This window comes from Oncorhynchus gorbuscha, linkage group LG17, assembly GCF_021184085.1.
Source record: "Oncorhynchus gorbuscha isolate QuinsamMale2020 ecotype Even-year linkage group LG17, OgorEven_v1.0, whole genome shotgun sequence".
Lineage (NCBI taxonomy): Eukaryota > Metazoa > Chordata > Actinopteri > Salmoniformes > Salmonidae > Oncorhynchus > Oncorhynchus gorbuscha.
Genome location: NC_060189.1, coordinates 32,809,362 through 32,824,963, shown reverse-complemented (window position 1 = coordinate 32,824,963; position 15,602 = coordinate 32,809,362). Strand labels below are relative to the sequence as shown.

The window sequence follows — 15,602 nt, the reverse complement described above, 5'->3', positions numbered from 1 at the left end:
GAATCGACTCAAAGCTTTCTATTTCATTCCTGTCAGCACAGTGTGTCACGCAGCCTGTCAACATTTAAACTCAGCTGCTGCAACGGGACAATGCAATGGGTTTTGCAAAAAACATTTGCCTTTTTGATACGACATAATGATCTCTAACATTAAACACAAGCTGGTTACATACATTTAAGGGAGTAGTCGTAAGTGGAGCATTCACAGTAAGCATAGTGTGCTATGTACTGAGCAGACAAATAGCACTACCGTGGATAAAGCCATGGCAGCAGAAGCTAAAATGGAGTGGGTTTAGCATTATTAGCCCACTATGCATAGATACAATGATATAAAGGTATGGCAGCATTGCAGATTAAGCCAATCTCACATAGTTCTAGTCCAAGGACCCAGCCAGGCAATTCAGCAATGGAATAATCCAAAGTAGTGTAAAGAAGAATGATAATATCTCTCCCTTTCCCTCTCTCACAACGATTCTCTTCCTACCTCTCCCGCTTCCCATTGGGGTACTTACCCAATTTAGGAGCTCCACAATAACACATTGACAATAGGTTTGATAAAAGCCCAATCTAACTTCATGTGCTTTATAGAGTTTCAGTCATGCACTGCTTTTAACTTTGTTCACACTCAGACAGAGCAAATACTGTGGCGTGGAGACTGTCCTATCATCCTTTCACCTGTGCTCGTGGGTTTATTCAACTCAATGCCCTAACTTGCTCGGCTCCTCCAGACACTTTCCTCTAATGCAAGAAATACTTCAAATATCCCCACCACAACCACCACCATGGCATTAAGCATCGAGAGGGAGAGAGAGAGAGAGAGAGAGAGAGAGAGATATTTGGCTACCTCAATTATTCATCTCTTAATCTTCTGGCTACTTTTTTTTGGTATGTGTTTATCTTTAAGTGCATCGGGGAGAAATAATACATTATATACAGTACTTAGTATTCAAACTGTTACTCGGGTCACAGAAATATAATATTAACCTGTTTCCATAAGAGTGCATGCTCAAAGGACCTAAAACTAGTTGGTGTTTGATCAATCGTTTTCACATTGTTTTTTATTTTTTATTTTATTTTCTCAACAACAACCATACATAAACAAAATACAATCAACAGAGGAACACACATTTCAACAAACATCAATGACATCATACACATCATGTCACATCATGTCTCACAACCACACTCCCCCTCATCCTTCATCCCCCGGAACATTCCATCAACCATTTTCAAATGAGAGAGATATTGCAGGGGCCTACATTTGTACTCAGCACTACTGTCTGCAGGCGTATGGTACAATACATTAACAGAAATATGTGGACACCTGCTCGTCGAACATCTCATTCCAAAATCATGGGCATTAATATGTAGTTGGTTCCCACTTTGCAGCTATAACAGCCTCCAGCACTCGGCGATCCCATTCTGTGAGCTTGTGTTGGCTTCCGCTTCGCGGCTGAGCCGTTGTTGCTCTTAGACGTTTCCACTTCAAAATAACAGCACTTACAGTTGAGCGGGGCATCTCTAGCATGGCAGAAGTGTAACGAACTTTCTTGTTGGAAAGGTGACATCCTTTGGTGGTGCCATGTTAAAAGTCATTGAGCTCTTCAGTAAGGCCATTCTACTGCCACTATTTGTCTATGGAGATTGCATGGTAGTGTGTTCGATTTTATACACCTGTCAGCAACGGGTGTGGCTAAAATTGCCAAATCAACTCATTTGCAGGGGTGTCCATATACTTTTGTATATACAGTGTATGATCCTCATTGAAGAAATAGACACCATTATAGTATTATACTGTGGATTCTATATTGAATACAGATGTGCACAAAGCATTTCCAATTCATTACTGTGTGTGCAGAAATACAGGGGCTGGCTCCCAGAGAGCACTCAGATGCACCATAAAACCAAAAACCCAACCTTCGTTATCACAACGCATCAGGAATAGTTGTTATCAGATCTCATCTCTGATAAATACACTGCATGTCTGCATTGTGACAATTCCCAACAATAATCAAACAATGAGTATGGTACAGGCCACATCGCCACAGAATGAGATAGCCATTCTGTCAATCGACAACAGGCATGAATAATAGAAGATGAGCCAACCAGGGCAGATGGCTGCCACCTCATAGGAGTTGGGGATTAGGGTTGCATGCTCCATCACACTAAACATGATATATGACAGACATACAAACTGTACACTGTACGAGGCTGGCTACCTGCTCAATGTGCATCATTAACAGTGTCCTAAGTACAGTTCCAAGGAACACCACTATTCATGCATGTATTCATATCCATCAGGCAAACTCAATCAAGCCCAGCTGAAGTGTTTGAAATAAACTCATTTGAAGGTCCAGTACAGTGCAGGTCTGAACTGTACCTGGTTAATCACTAGCAGTGTCTTGAGTATGTTTCCAAATGATCATCACTAATGACACTGATATACACACACAGCTATATAAAGCAATATATCAGCTGTGCTAATCAAACCAAACTGTTCTGGGAACAGACACCAGGTGGTCCAACCAGCTCAAAGCACCATCAATGATCCATATGGTTTCAACCACGGATCTCTTTGTTGGTTGTTTGGAAAATGCAATACATACAGTACATTTGTGGTTTTGCTAAGTCAAAGGTTTGGACACACCTACTCATTCCAGGGTTTTACTTTATTTGTACTATTTTCTACATTGTAGAATAATTGTGAAGACATCAAAATTATGAAATAACACATTTGTAATCATGTTGTAACCTAAAAAGTATTCAACAAATTAAAATATACTTTATATTTGAGATTCTTCAAAGTAACTACCCTTTGCCTTGATGACAGCTTTGCACACTCTTGGCATTCTCTCAACCAGCTTCATGGGGTAGTCACCTGGAAGGCATTTCAATTAACAGGTGTGCCCTGTTAAAAGTTCATTTGTGGAATTTATTTCCTTCTTAATGCATTTGAGCCAATCAGTTGTGTTGTGACAAGGTAAGGGTGGTGTACAGAAGATAGCACTATTTGGTAAACGACCAAGTCCATATTACGGCAAGAACAGATCAAATAAGGTAAACGACAGTCCATCATTTCTTTAAGACATGAAGGTTAGTCAATATGGAAAATGTCAAGAACTTTGAAAGTTTCTTCAAGCGCAGTAGCAAACACCATCAAGCGCTATGATGAGCCTGGCTGTCATTAGGACCACCACAGGAAAGGAAGACCCAGAGTTAACACTGCTGCAGAGGATAAGTTCAGAGTTACCAGCCTCAAAAATGTAGCCCAAATAATTACTTCAGAGTTCAAGTAACAGAAACATCTCAACATCAACTGTTCAGAGGAGACTGCATGAATCAGGCCTTCGTGGTGGAATTGCTACAAAGAAACCACTACTAAAGGACACCAATAAAAAGAAGAGACTTTCTTAGGCCAAGAAACACAAGCAATGGACATTAGACCGGTGGAAATCTGTCCTTTGGTCTGAGGAGTCCAAATTTGAGATTTCTGGTTCCAACTGTCGAGTCTTGTGAGACGCAGAGCAGGTGAACGGATGGTCTCCTCATGTGTGGTTCCCACAGTGAAGCATGGAGGAGGAGGTGTGATGTGGAGATGCTTTGCTGGTGACACTGTCTGTGATTTATTTAGAATTCAAGGCACACTTAATCAGCATGGCTACCACAGCATTCTGCAGCGATACGCCATCCCATCTGGTATGGTATTCTTTTTTCAACAGGACAATGACCCAAAACACACCTCCAAGATGTGTAAGTAAGGGCTATTTGACCATGAAGGTGAGTGATGGAGCTGCACCAAATGACCGATTTCAACCCACCAGGTCACAGTTGTAAATGAGAACTTGTTCTCAACTAGCCTACCTGGTTAAAAAAAGGTAAATAAAAAAAATTAAAAAATTGAGATCGTTTGGGATGAGTTGGAATGCAGAGTGAAGGAAAAGCAACAAACAAGTCTTCAGAATATGTGGGATTTCCAAGACTTTTGGAAAAGCATTCCATGCAAAGTTGTCATAAAGGCATAGGGTGGCTACTTTGAAGAATCTCAAATATAAAGTAAATTTGAATTTGTTGAATACTTTTTTGGTTACTACATGATTCCATATGTGTTATTTCGTAGTTTTGATGTCTTCACTATTATTCTACAATGTAGAAAATAGTCAAACTAAAGAAAAACCCTGGAATGAGTAGGTATGTCCAAGCTTTTGACTAGTACTGTATAATCAGCCCTTTAGAGTAATATAGTTTAGAAGATGAGGTGGCGTCAGCTGGGAACACTGTGTGACGGTGCTGTAGTGAGCCAGAACGGCTCTGTACAGTAGTTTCATATAGCTCTGCCTCTATTACAACCAAAGCCTTGTAGCTGTACAGAACAGCTCTGCCTATTCTGATGACCAGGTGGCGAATCGCATCTCTGCATGTCTGGCAGACATATCAGTGTGGATGACGGATCACCACCTCAAGCTGAACTTCGGCAAGACGGAGCTGCTCTTCCTCCCGGGGAAGGACTGCCCGTTCCATGATCTCGCCATCACGGTTGACAACTCCATTGTGTCCTCCTCCCAGAGCGCTAAGAACCTTGGCGTGATCCTGGACAACAAACTGTCGTTCTCAACTAATATCAAGGCGGTGGCCCGTTCCTGTAGGTTCATGCTCTACAACATCCGCAGAGTACGACCCTGCCTCACACAGGAAGCGGCGCAGGTCCTAATCCAGGCACTTGTCATCTCCCGTCTGGATTACTGCAACTCGCTGTTGGCTGGGCTCCCTGCCTGTGCCATTAAACCCCTACAACTCATCCAGAACGCCGCAGCCCGTCTAGTGTTCAACCTTCCCAAGTTCTCTCACGTCACCCCGCTCCTCCGCTCTCTCCACTGGCTTCCAGTTGAAGCTCGCATCCGCTACAAGACCATGGTGCTTGCCTACGGAGCTGTGAGGGAACGGCACCTCAGTACCTCCAGGCTCTGATCAGGCCCTACACCCAAATAAGGGCACTGCGTTCATCCACCTCTGGCCTGCTGCCTCCCTACCACTGAGGAAGTACAGTTCCCGCTCAGCTCAGTCAAAACTGTTCGCTGCTCTGGCTCCCCAATGGTGGAACAAACTCCCTCACGACGCCAGGACAGCGGAGTCAATCACCACCTTCCGGAGACACCTGAAACCCCACCTCTTTAAGGAATACCTAGGATAGGATAAAGTAATCCTTCTCACCCCCCTTAAAATATTTAGATGCACTATTGTAAAGTGGTTGTTCCACTGGATGTCATAAGGTGAATGCACCAATTTGTAAGTCGCTCTGGATAAGAGCGTCTGCTAAATGACTTAAATGTAAATGTAAATGTATTCAGTTTTTGTAGCTCTGCATCTATCTGTCACAGCAAAAGCCTTGTAAAGGGCTTATCCCATAAGTGGTGTGTATAGTCTTCTCAAATGTGTCACGGCAGGGTCCATGTGTGTCCCTGGGCAGATTAAGGCCAGGCAGAAGAGACCATATCCCCACCTATTCACTCTAATCTCGTCATACTACAGGAAGTCAGCCCAGGGCCTTACAAACTACAATTTACACAGAGACACAAGAAGCTGTTAGCTACCTACAGTACAATGAGATTATATAGATATTATTATGATATGTTTGTATTTACAAACACCAAATAGTCAGAGAATATTGTGAATATTGATATATTTTAACTAAAAGTGGCTAGACCACAAATCATGAAAGATTCTTCATTACCTTGAAATATTGTAATTTTTGGTTGTTAAACCTTCCAGATCTTCTTTAGGAATATTCACTTTTTAAAACAGGAACTAACATGTTATTGTCATTTCATTTAACACCGTGCATATCAATATTTGAGAAACTAGGGATCAGTGCCTCGTCAGTCAAATATGTAATAGCATTACAGACTCACTGGCCTTCACCACAGAAACTAAACTATTACCATTCCAGACTGCAACTTTTCTCCTGTTTAAACCAGCGGGTTGTTGCGGGATCAAAACAATTTGCCGCTGTCCCCTTGACAGCTCATTATCACAGACAAACATCCCTCAAAGTACCTCCCACTCACAGTCAGCGAGAGGAATTCATTCTAGTCACCCCATCACACTGACAAAGATCTCACCCTGCATCAACAACTTGAGGGACACCAAATGAAAGAAAATAAAACATTGAAATACCTTGTGGTTTTAATTAGTTGTTACCAGATGAGGTTTTCTCCTGCACTAGTAAACAGTAAATCCTCATTTGGTTTGGGATCCTCCACAAGCCTTAGGACTCCAAAGCTTCCTACGGTTCTATCTACAGTATGCCTGTCTGATTCGATGCGGTCTTTAAAATAAGATCAATTGGGTATCAGTGTTTTGTCTATACTATATATACAAAAACTCTCCCAAATACTTGCTTCCATTATATATCACAAACCAATATTGAAAGGACAACATGTATTCCTTTTTTCAAATCCCAAACAACAAATGATAATATAAATCCATGTGGTGCTTCTTATCAGTCAAATAAAGGTATTGTATCACCTTTCTAGGTGATCCTGGAACATGGGTTTAGACTAAAAGGATCAGTAGAGCAGTCTTCAGTCTTCAGTCCAGCCAGTGTGTCATGGGTTAAACAGGACCACCAGGGTCTATCTACATCTCATCTGAATCATTCTCATAGAGAGATCATTATTAACTGACCTCAACATATCATCAGACCCCCAGTGTAGACCAAACTAAATAAACTAAAATAAACAAATCATCAGACCACCAAAAAACTAGCCATCCTGCAGCTTCTACAGGACCCTGTGGCAGGGTCTACAGTCAATCACGGACTACAAGATGAAATCCAGCCCAGTCACGGACCAGGATGTCTTGCTCCCAGGCAGACTAAATAACTTTTTTGCCCGCTTTGAGGACAATACAGTGCCACTGACACGGCCTGCAACGGAAACATGCGGTCTCTCCTTCACTGCAGCCGAGGTGAGTAAGACATTTAAACGTGTTAACCCTCGCAAGGCTGCTGGCCCAGACGGCATCCCCAGCCGCGCCCTCAGAGCATGCGCAGACCAGCTGGCCGGTGTGTTTACGGACATATTCAATCAATCCCTATACCAGTCTGCTGTTCCCACATGCTTCAAGAGGGCCACCATTGTTCCTGTTCCCAAGAAAGCTAAGGTAACTGAGCTAAACGACTACCGCCCCGTAGCACTCACTTCCGTCATCATGAAGTGCTTTGAGAGACTAGTCAAGGACCATATCACCTCCACCCTACCTGACACCCTAGACCCACTCCAATTTGCTTACCGCCCAAATAGGTCCACAGACGATGCAATCTCAACCACACTGCACACTGCCCTAACCCACCTGGACAAGAGGAATACCTATGTGATAATGCTGTTCATCGACTACAGCTCGGCATTCAACACCATAGTACCCTCCAAGCTCGTCATCAAGCTCGAGACCCTGGGTCTCGACCCGCCCTGTGCAACTGGGTACTGGACTTCCTGACGGGCCCCCAGGTGGTGAGGGTAGGCAACAACATCTCCTCCCCGCTGATCCTCAACACGGGGCCCCACAAGGGTGCGTTCTGAGCCCTCTCCTGTACTCCCTGTTCACCCACGACTGCGTGGCCACGCACGCCTCCAACTCAATCATCAAGTTTGCGGACGACACAACAGTGGTAGGCTTGATTACCAACAACGACGAGACGGCCTACAGGGAGGAGGTGAGGGCCCTCGGAGTGTGGTGTCAGGAAAATAACCTCACTCAACGTCAACAAAACTAAGGAGATGATTGTGGACTTCAGGAAACAGCAGAGGGAACACCCCCCTATCCACATCGATGGAACAGTAGTGGAGAGGGTAGCTAGTTTTAAGTTCCTCGGCATACACATCACAGACAAACTGAATTGGTCCACTCACACTGACAGCGTCGTGAAGAAGGCGCAGCAGCGCCTATTCAACCTCAGGAGGCTGAAGAAATTCGGCTTGTCACCAAAAGCACTCACAAACTTCTACAGATGCACAATCGAGAGCATCCTGGCGGGCTGTATCACCGCCTGGTACGGCAACTGCTCCGCCCTCAACCGTAAGGCTCTCCAGAGGGTAGTGAGGACTGCACAACGCATCACCGGGGGCAAACTACCTGCCCTCCAGGACACCTACACCACCCGTTGTTACAGGAAGGCCATAAAGATCATCAAGGACATCAACCACCCGAACCACTGCCTGTTCACCCCGCTATCATCCAGAAGGCGAGGTCAGTACAGGTGCATCAAAGCTGGGACCGAGAGACTGAAAAACAGCTTCTATCTCAAGGCCATCAGACTGTTAAACAGCCACCACTAACACTGAGTGGCTGCTGCCAACACACTGTCATTGACACTGACCCAACTCCAGCCATTTTAATAATGGGAATTGATGGGAAATGATGTAAATATATCACTAGCCACTTTAAACAATGCTACCTTATATAATGTTACTTACCCTACATTATTCATCTCATATGCATATGTATATACTGTACTCTACATCATCGACTGCATCCTTATGTAACACATGTATCACTAGCCACTTTAACTATGCCACTTTGTTTACTTTGTCTACACACTCATCTCATATGTATATACTGTACTCGATACCATCTACTGTATGCTGCTCTGTACCATCACTCATTCATATATCCTTATGTACATGTTCCTTATCCCCTTACACTGTGTATAAGACAGTAGTTTTGGAATTGTTAGTTAGATTACTTGTTGGTTATCACTGCATTGTCGGAACTAGAAGCACAAGCATTTCGCTACACTCGCATTAACATCTGCTAACCATGTGTATGTGACAAATAAAATTTGATTTGATTTGATTTAGTAGACCTGATCCACTGATTGGTTTTGAACATTTTTGGGATAGGGGGCAGCATTTCACATTTGGATGAATAGCGTGCCCAGAGTGAACTGCCTCCTACTCTGTCCTAGATGCTAATATATGCATATTATTATTAGTATTGGATAGAAAACACTCTGAAGTTTCTAAAACTGTCTGAATTATGTCTGTGAGTATAACAGAACTCATATGGCACGTGAAAACATGAGAAAAATCCAGCTAGGAAGTGGGACATCTGAGGTTTGTAGTTTTTCAAAGCCTGGCCTACCGAATACACATTGAGATATGGATGAGGTTGCACTTCCTAGGGCTTCCACTAGATTTCAACCATCTTTAGAAACTGGTTTGAGGATTCTACTATAAAGGAGGGGCTCATAAGACCTCTTTGAGTCAGTGGCCTGGCAGAGTGCCTTGGTCTCATGACGCACGCTCCCGACAGAGTTACTTCTCGTTCCAGTGCTTTTCTGAAGACAAAGGAATTCTCCGGTTGGAACGTTATTGATGTTTTATGTTAAAAACATCCTAAAGATTGATTCCATACATTGTTTGACATGTTTCTAAAGGACTGTAACGGAACTTTTTGAGTTTTTGGCTGGACGAAATGCTTGCGCCTCATGAAGATGGATTACTAGGCTGAACATGCTGACAAAAAGTGGCTATTGGGACATAAATGGAACTTTATGGAAAAAAATCTGTCATTTATTGTCGACCTAAGATTCCTGTGAGTGCCTTCTGATGAAGATCATCAAAGGTAAGTGAATATTTATGGTGTTGTTTCTAACTTTGTTGATTCCAAAATGGCGGATAGTCCTCTGGCTGTCCTGGGTTCTGAGCGCTGTTCTCAGATAATGCTTTTTCCGTAAAGTTTTTAAAAAATCTGACACAGCGGTCGCATTAAGGAGAAGTCTATCTTTAATTCTGTGAATAACACTTGTATCGTTTATCAATGTTTATTATGCGTATTTCTGAAAACTCACTGGATGTTTTTTTGGAATCAAAACATTAGTGCACGTAATGCGCCAATGTAAACTGAGATTTTTGGATATAAATATGCACATTATCGAACAAAACATACATGTATTGTGTAACATGTGTCCTATGAGTGTTAGTGATTAATTTTAGGGGTATCTCTGCTTTTTGTGACTCCTATCTTTGGCTGGAAAAAGGCTGTGTGTTTTTTCGACTTGGCTCTGAACTAACATAATCATATGTTGTGCTTTAGCTGTAAAGCATTTTTCAAATCTGACACAATGGATAGATGAACAAGATGTTCATCTTTCATTTGCTGTATTGGACTTGTTAATGTGTGAAAGTTACATATTTCTAAAAAATATATTTTTATTTTGTGCGCTGCCTTTTCAGCGGAATTTTGTCTAGCGGAAGCCCTGCGCTAGAAAGGTTAAACAATTTATAATTAAATGTACACATACAGTAATCCATCCTGGCCCAATCTCTATTAACCTAGAGGGGGGAATTCCGACCAGAGTTAAGAGTAAATGGAATGTAATTCGCTCTTTACGTTTGGGGTGGAGATCAAAGAAATTAAGGTGTAGCAGAAGTGTGTCTACAGATTATGTATTCTGACCCCAGAGGGGGGGACAGAGTTAGGATGTGTGGTATGCCAGTGCTTCTGTGTGGTTGTTCCTGAGGATTGCTAATAATAGTGGATCATAGTAGGATAACGTATTACAAGTAAATAATTTGGAAGACGTAGCCTATTTCAATCATTATGGAATGCATACCATACATAGCAGTTTTAACCTGGAGCCTGGTGCACGGTTCACGACAACTGGACCGCTGTCATCACAGTTCCATCATTAGTGAGAATTATTAGGGTAGATTTACAGGACTACTCTTCAACCCCTGTTGTACACTTTTATCACCATCCAATATTTAATGGTTTGAACAATTGAATATGGAAACTTTCAGGATGATTCCAACAACTATATTTTTGATTCATCAATATATTTAGTGTGTAAAGGCTCTCCAAACAGTTTTTTGCATTATTATTCATAAATACTTTTCTAACCCTAAATAATATACAAGATCAGAGTATTTTGTTTATCTACCAATTGGTGCTGAAAAGGAGATGAATATGTATCTATTGACATGGCTTCTTTCATTGATCCCTAATATTCTGAACTGTTCTCCATATATTCTAGTGAGTCTGTCACGAAAATTCAAATGAAACAAATATAAAGGGATGGCTTTCGATAAATGTACTGAAAACCCTATTGAATGAAAACTCCCAGAGAAAATATATTGGCCAGTAAGTGGGAGGGTTTTTAGCGGTTGAATTAAATCTATTCAATGTGCAAGGTAACCACTCCTGCAAAGCCTGTTACCACCTGCATAAGGTAAGTCTGAATACCAAATACTGAGACATACGTAGGAAAGGTGTTCATATGAAAGGTGTACATTTCCTAAGTCTGGATTGGGCCCCTAGTGCTTAAATTCAATGTGGCCTGGTGTCTTTTAGAATTAACTCAACAATCAACTCCTTGCTGAGCAATTAACAGATCATACAAACTGAGACATCCTTAAACTCAGTAAACACAGTATGCTAACAGATCAATTATTACCAAAAAACCAATGAGAACATCACATAAAGGTCACATACATTACAAATTCACCTCTTGCTCAAGATTAGCAAAGCTGTTTTGGGAGCAGCAAAACCTTCAGTAGATTCAAGCAAACAGAGAAAATGGTTGCTGTCCACGGTGCTGATCTTTGAGTTTGTAAACACTGTTGTGTGTACTCTAACATGCGGAACACAGATCAAGAGTGAGGGGCTGTCCATGGTCCTGACTCCACAATAACACTTCTAGCTTTGCAAGCTTCTGACACAATCTCACTTGTAACTGTTCATGGAGCTGGACTCTTGGCCAAACTACAACAGTCACCACATTACCAGTTTCTTTGACACCATATGATGACTGCATAACAGAGCGTAGAGCATATACCACATCATGGTAAAAAATACTATGCTAACGCCTCTAGAAAGAATACACAGGCATATTGGGTTACATTAACTCACCATTCATGGGTCACATGATTTTTAGCTGAGTCCTATGTCTAGTCTAAATTTCAAACCTGTCCAGGTTTCATCCCACCAGAGCTGTCAAGTATCTGTGTCATGCCCTTGGTCTTAGTATTTTTGTGTTTTCTTTAATTATTTGTTCAGGCCAGGGTGTGACATGGGTTTATTGTATTGTCGTATTGGGGTTTTTGTAGGCATTGGGATTGTGGTTGATTAGGGGTGTGTCTAGTATAGGCTTGGCTGCCTGAGGCGGTTCTCAATCAGAGTCAGGTGATTCTTGTTGTCTCTGATGGGGAACCGTATTTAGGTAGCCTGGGTTTCACTGTGTATTTCGTGGGTGATTGTTCCTGTCTCTGTGTAGTGTTCACCAGATAGGCTGTAATAGATTTCACGTTTCGTTTGTTATTTTGTATTTTGTATAGTTATTTCATGTGTCACTTTTTCCATTAAAGTCATGAGTAACCACCACGCTGCATTTCGGTCCGACTCTCTTTCGACAAACGAAGAACGACGTTACAATCTGCTGACACTTATCAGGCTCCGACATACATGTCTTGTCTCAGGTATCAATAAATGTGTTCAAACCTGCCATGGTACGTCCTCACAGACTCACAGGGAAAAAGCACACAAGTATCAAAGACGTAAAGACAGTGTAGTAGAGGACTGTAAGTACTTGCTGATCGTATGCTCTCTGTATGAAGTAATATTGGGCACCAGTGCTCTGCCTGTAAATGTAATACAATATGTCATGGTAACTCCTCACACATGCACCCAGAGGGAATATCAAAGGCAAGATGTTATAGTAGACTATTTACTTGTTGAGCACCCAGGTATGTGATGCTAATCCTACCTGGAGGAGGATGTTGTTTTGCAGCGTTTGATTCCCTCAGTCCCCATATCATACTAACAGCAGGATCCTCATACCGGGCTCTTTGATTCCTTGGCTCGGGCTCACATCATCACAGGGTCTTAATCTCTACTAGCTTAATTAAAACAAGTCTCCGAGCTACAGGGATCGCTGCCACACCATCTCCAACGTGCCAAATCCCACCCTGATTTTCAAAAGATGGAACTTTCAAATTATATCACAACGAATGAAGAGGTCCCTGGGTCTAAAAATGAATACCTAATGCACTAGACATAATATTTGAATACATGCTACTTTGATAACCAAAGGTGTATTCCATTGTCCACCCCACCCTAATAGGTGTATGGTAAAGCTGCGGTTGGGCAGTCTCGCCGCCCCCGTCCTCAGTGTTACCCAGCCCTTCAGAGCTGCAGCAGGCAGCAGTATGGAGGGAGAATAAATTGAATTATAGCACCACCAGCCACTGAAAGTGGAGCTGCAGCTCAGTTTGCCTATATGGTTTCTTGCTCATAGGGTAAGCAATACAGAATACCCTTACATACAGTACTAGTGAAAAGTTTGGACACACCTACTCATTCCAGGGGTTTTCTTGATTTTTTTTACTATTGCCTACATTGTAGAATAATAGTGAAGACATCACAACTATGAAATAACACATGGAATCATGTAGTAACCAAAAGTGTTAAACAAATCAAAGAGATTATTCAAAGTAGTCACTCTTTGCCTTGATGACAGCTTTGCACAGTCTTGGCAGCTACCCTGCCCTATTAAGGATGAAGTGTCATGGGGTCTGAAGAATTGAAATATGACTTGTTTATCAGATTACATTTATAGAAGTGTCCGTGACAACCAACATTGCTGAAATCAAAGAAACGCCTTGTTAGAATAATATGGAATTTAAATGGTCATTGCTGTAGTCTATTGTACTCACTGGATCCAATAGTTCTTATGTGAAAATTGTACCATAAATACATAAAGATTGTACAAACATAAATAGGCACCATGACCACTGAGCTGAAGTGAATTTCGACACTGCCATTCTAAATCATATCCATACATTGCCTTTACCTATACAATGGAAATATACACTTCAGTTCATTTGGATCACCACGTGGTTATTATAGCATCATTTTTTAGTCATTTACATATGATCTCTATATATATCATTCCAGTGCATCAAGAATATGTGGGTATGGTTATAATTATATCATAGCGCGTCTGTAGCAGCCATTGGTGCCATGGTAGTGAGCATGATATATCGCTTAGGACGGGGCAAGATGACGACGACGCCTGAACTCCTCTATCATCATCTGAGCATATGCCAAGGTTGAGGACTCTTGTAACCTGTCTGGGTAGCCTATATTGATAAGGCTATACACACTTCATGGAGGGCTGAAGTGGCATGAGAGCTCAGCTTCCATATAAGTAGAGGTGATTTTAATCTAGCCCCTTATGACCGGGTGAGGCAGTGAAAGAGGGTGTCTACGTTAACAACCACCCCTCCCCCTTTCCACACACACACACACACACACACACACACACACACACACACACACACACACACACACACACACACACACACACACACACACACACACACACACACACACACACACACACACACACACACACACACAATCATTACCACCACCCAAGTATACCACCACATTCACCCAAATCAATTAGAGCAAGATCAGGTCTATGGATAGCAGTGACCTGGCCAAATAAATGATCCCACTGCGTAATTTTTAATATACGCCCAGACACTCAAATTGAAATGCAGTCAGACAGCTAGCATTCGTTCAAACTAAGCATTATTTAAGTCTCGTTTTTTTACCCTCTGTTGTTCCTGAATAAGCGGTAATACTGAACACACCTGGTTTTCAACAACGTCCTGCAGGTTATCTGGCTATAGAGCCCAATGGGTTCAGCCTTGAAATTCGGTCAATGAACGATGAACGAAAACAAAAAAGGACTGATGAAAATGTACAGACACGTACAAACATTTAAACAGTAAAAGTTTACCTTAAAAAGGAACGCCAGCCCTGCTCTGAGCACCGACGATCAGGGGTATCGAATTTTCTCACATTTCATATTTTCCCATGTTCCAATTTTGTTTTGCCCCATTGGATTTAGGCTACATTAGGCTATATCAATACAAGGTGCGCTGGATTTCAAAGCCCACAACTCCTCCGAACCCAATCCACGTGTGTTCCTTTTCTTTTCAGTTTAAAATAAAGATCCAAGAACACCAACACGAAGAGACAGTCAAAATCCAACGCGCTTCGACAGAATCCTTTGGTGAAAAACGGGCGTTTGCTTTCCCCTCAGACTCGCCGAAGATCTTGCCATTCTCCTGCCGCTCGTCGACGCGCCTCACAACAGTAGAGGCTTTCCTCCGCAGTAATACTGGCTTGCTCTATTTAGCTGAGTGTACGTCTCTAGAGCCGAGTGCTATAAAGTGGCTGCTATGGGGAACTCAGATCAAATCTCAGCAGGGAGACCGTTGCACCGCTGCACCTTTACGCGCACTTCCCCCGTTCTGCCTCCACCACGTAATCCACAGAGTGACAGTGCCTGTAGCACGCTTGCCCTCCATCCAAGTTATTAAAAGGCTAGGTCTTTCCGTCCCTCATCTCCAGTTTATTCTCAGCTATTCAGCCCCGGAAAAAGCGCGTAATTATCTAAATATATGCTGCTATTAGTTATTACATTTAAAACCTCGACCAAAAATAAACGTCTATTATGATGCATAATTAACGGTTCCCCCCATTGCCATCACTGTGCTTTTTCCCAATGCTCAGTTCTACCATTCCAGATGATTTAAC

General features: G+C 42.3%; 1 protein-coding gene across 1 annotated transcript in view; it reads right to left on the bottom strand.

Annotated features, from left to right (window-relative positions):
- The window catches only part of LOC124002018 (leucine-rich repeat and fibronectin type-III domain-containing protein 5-like), a 56,779-nt gene extending 41,821 nt beyond the window's left edge, over positions 1-14,958 (bottom strand). Inside the window, exon 1 of the mRNA XM_046309231.1 lies at positions 14,800-14,958. The gene's annotated coding sequence lies outside the window, so the exon portion shown is untranslated. The remainder of the gene's footprint in view (positions 1-14,799) is intronic.
- Positions 14,959-15,602: the final 644 nt, after the last annotated feature.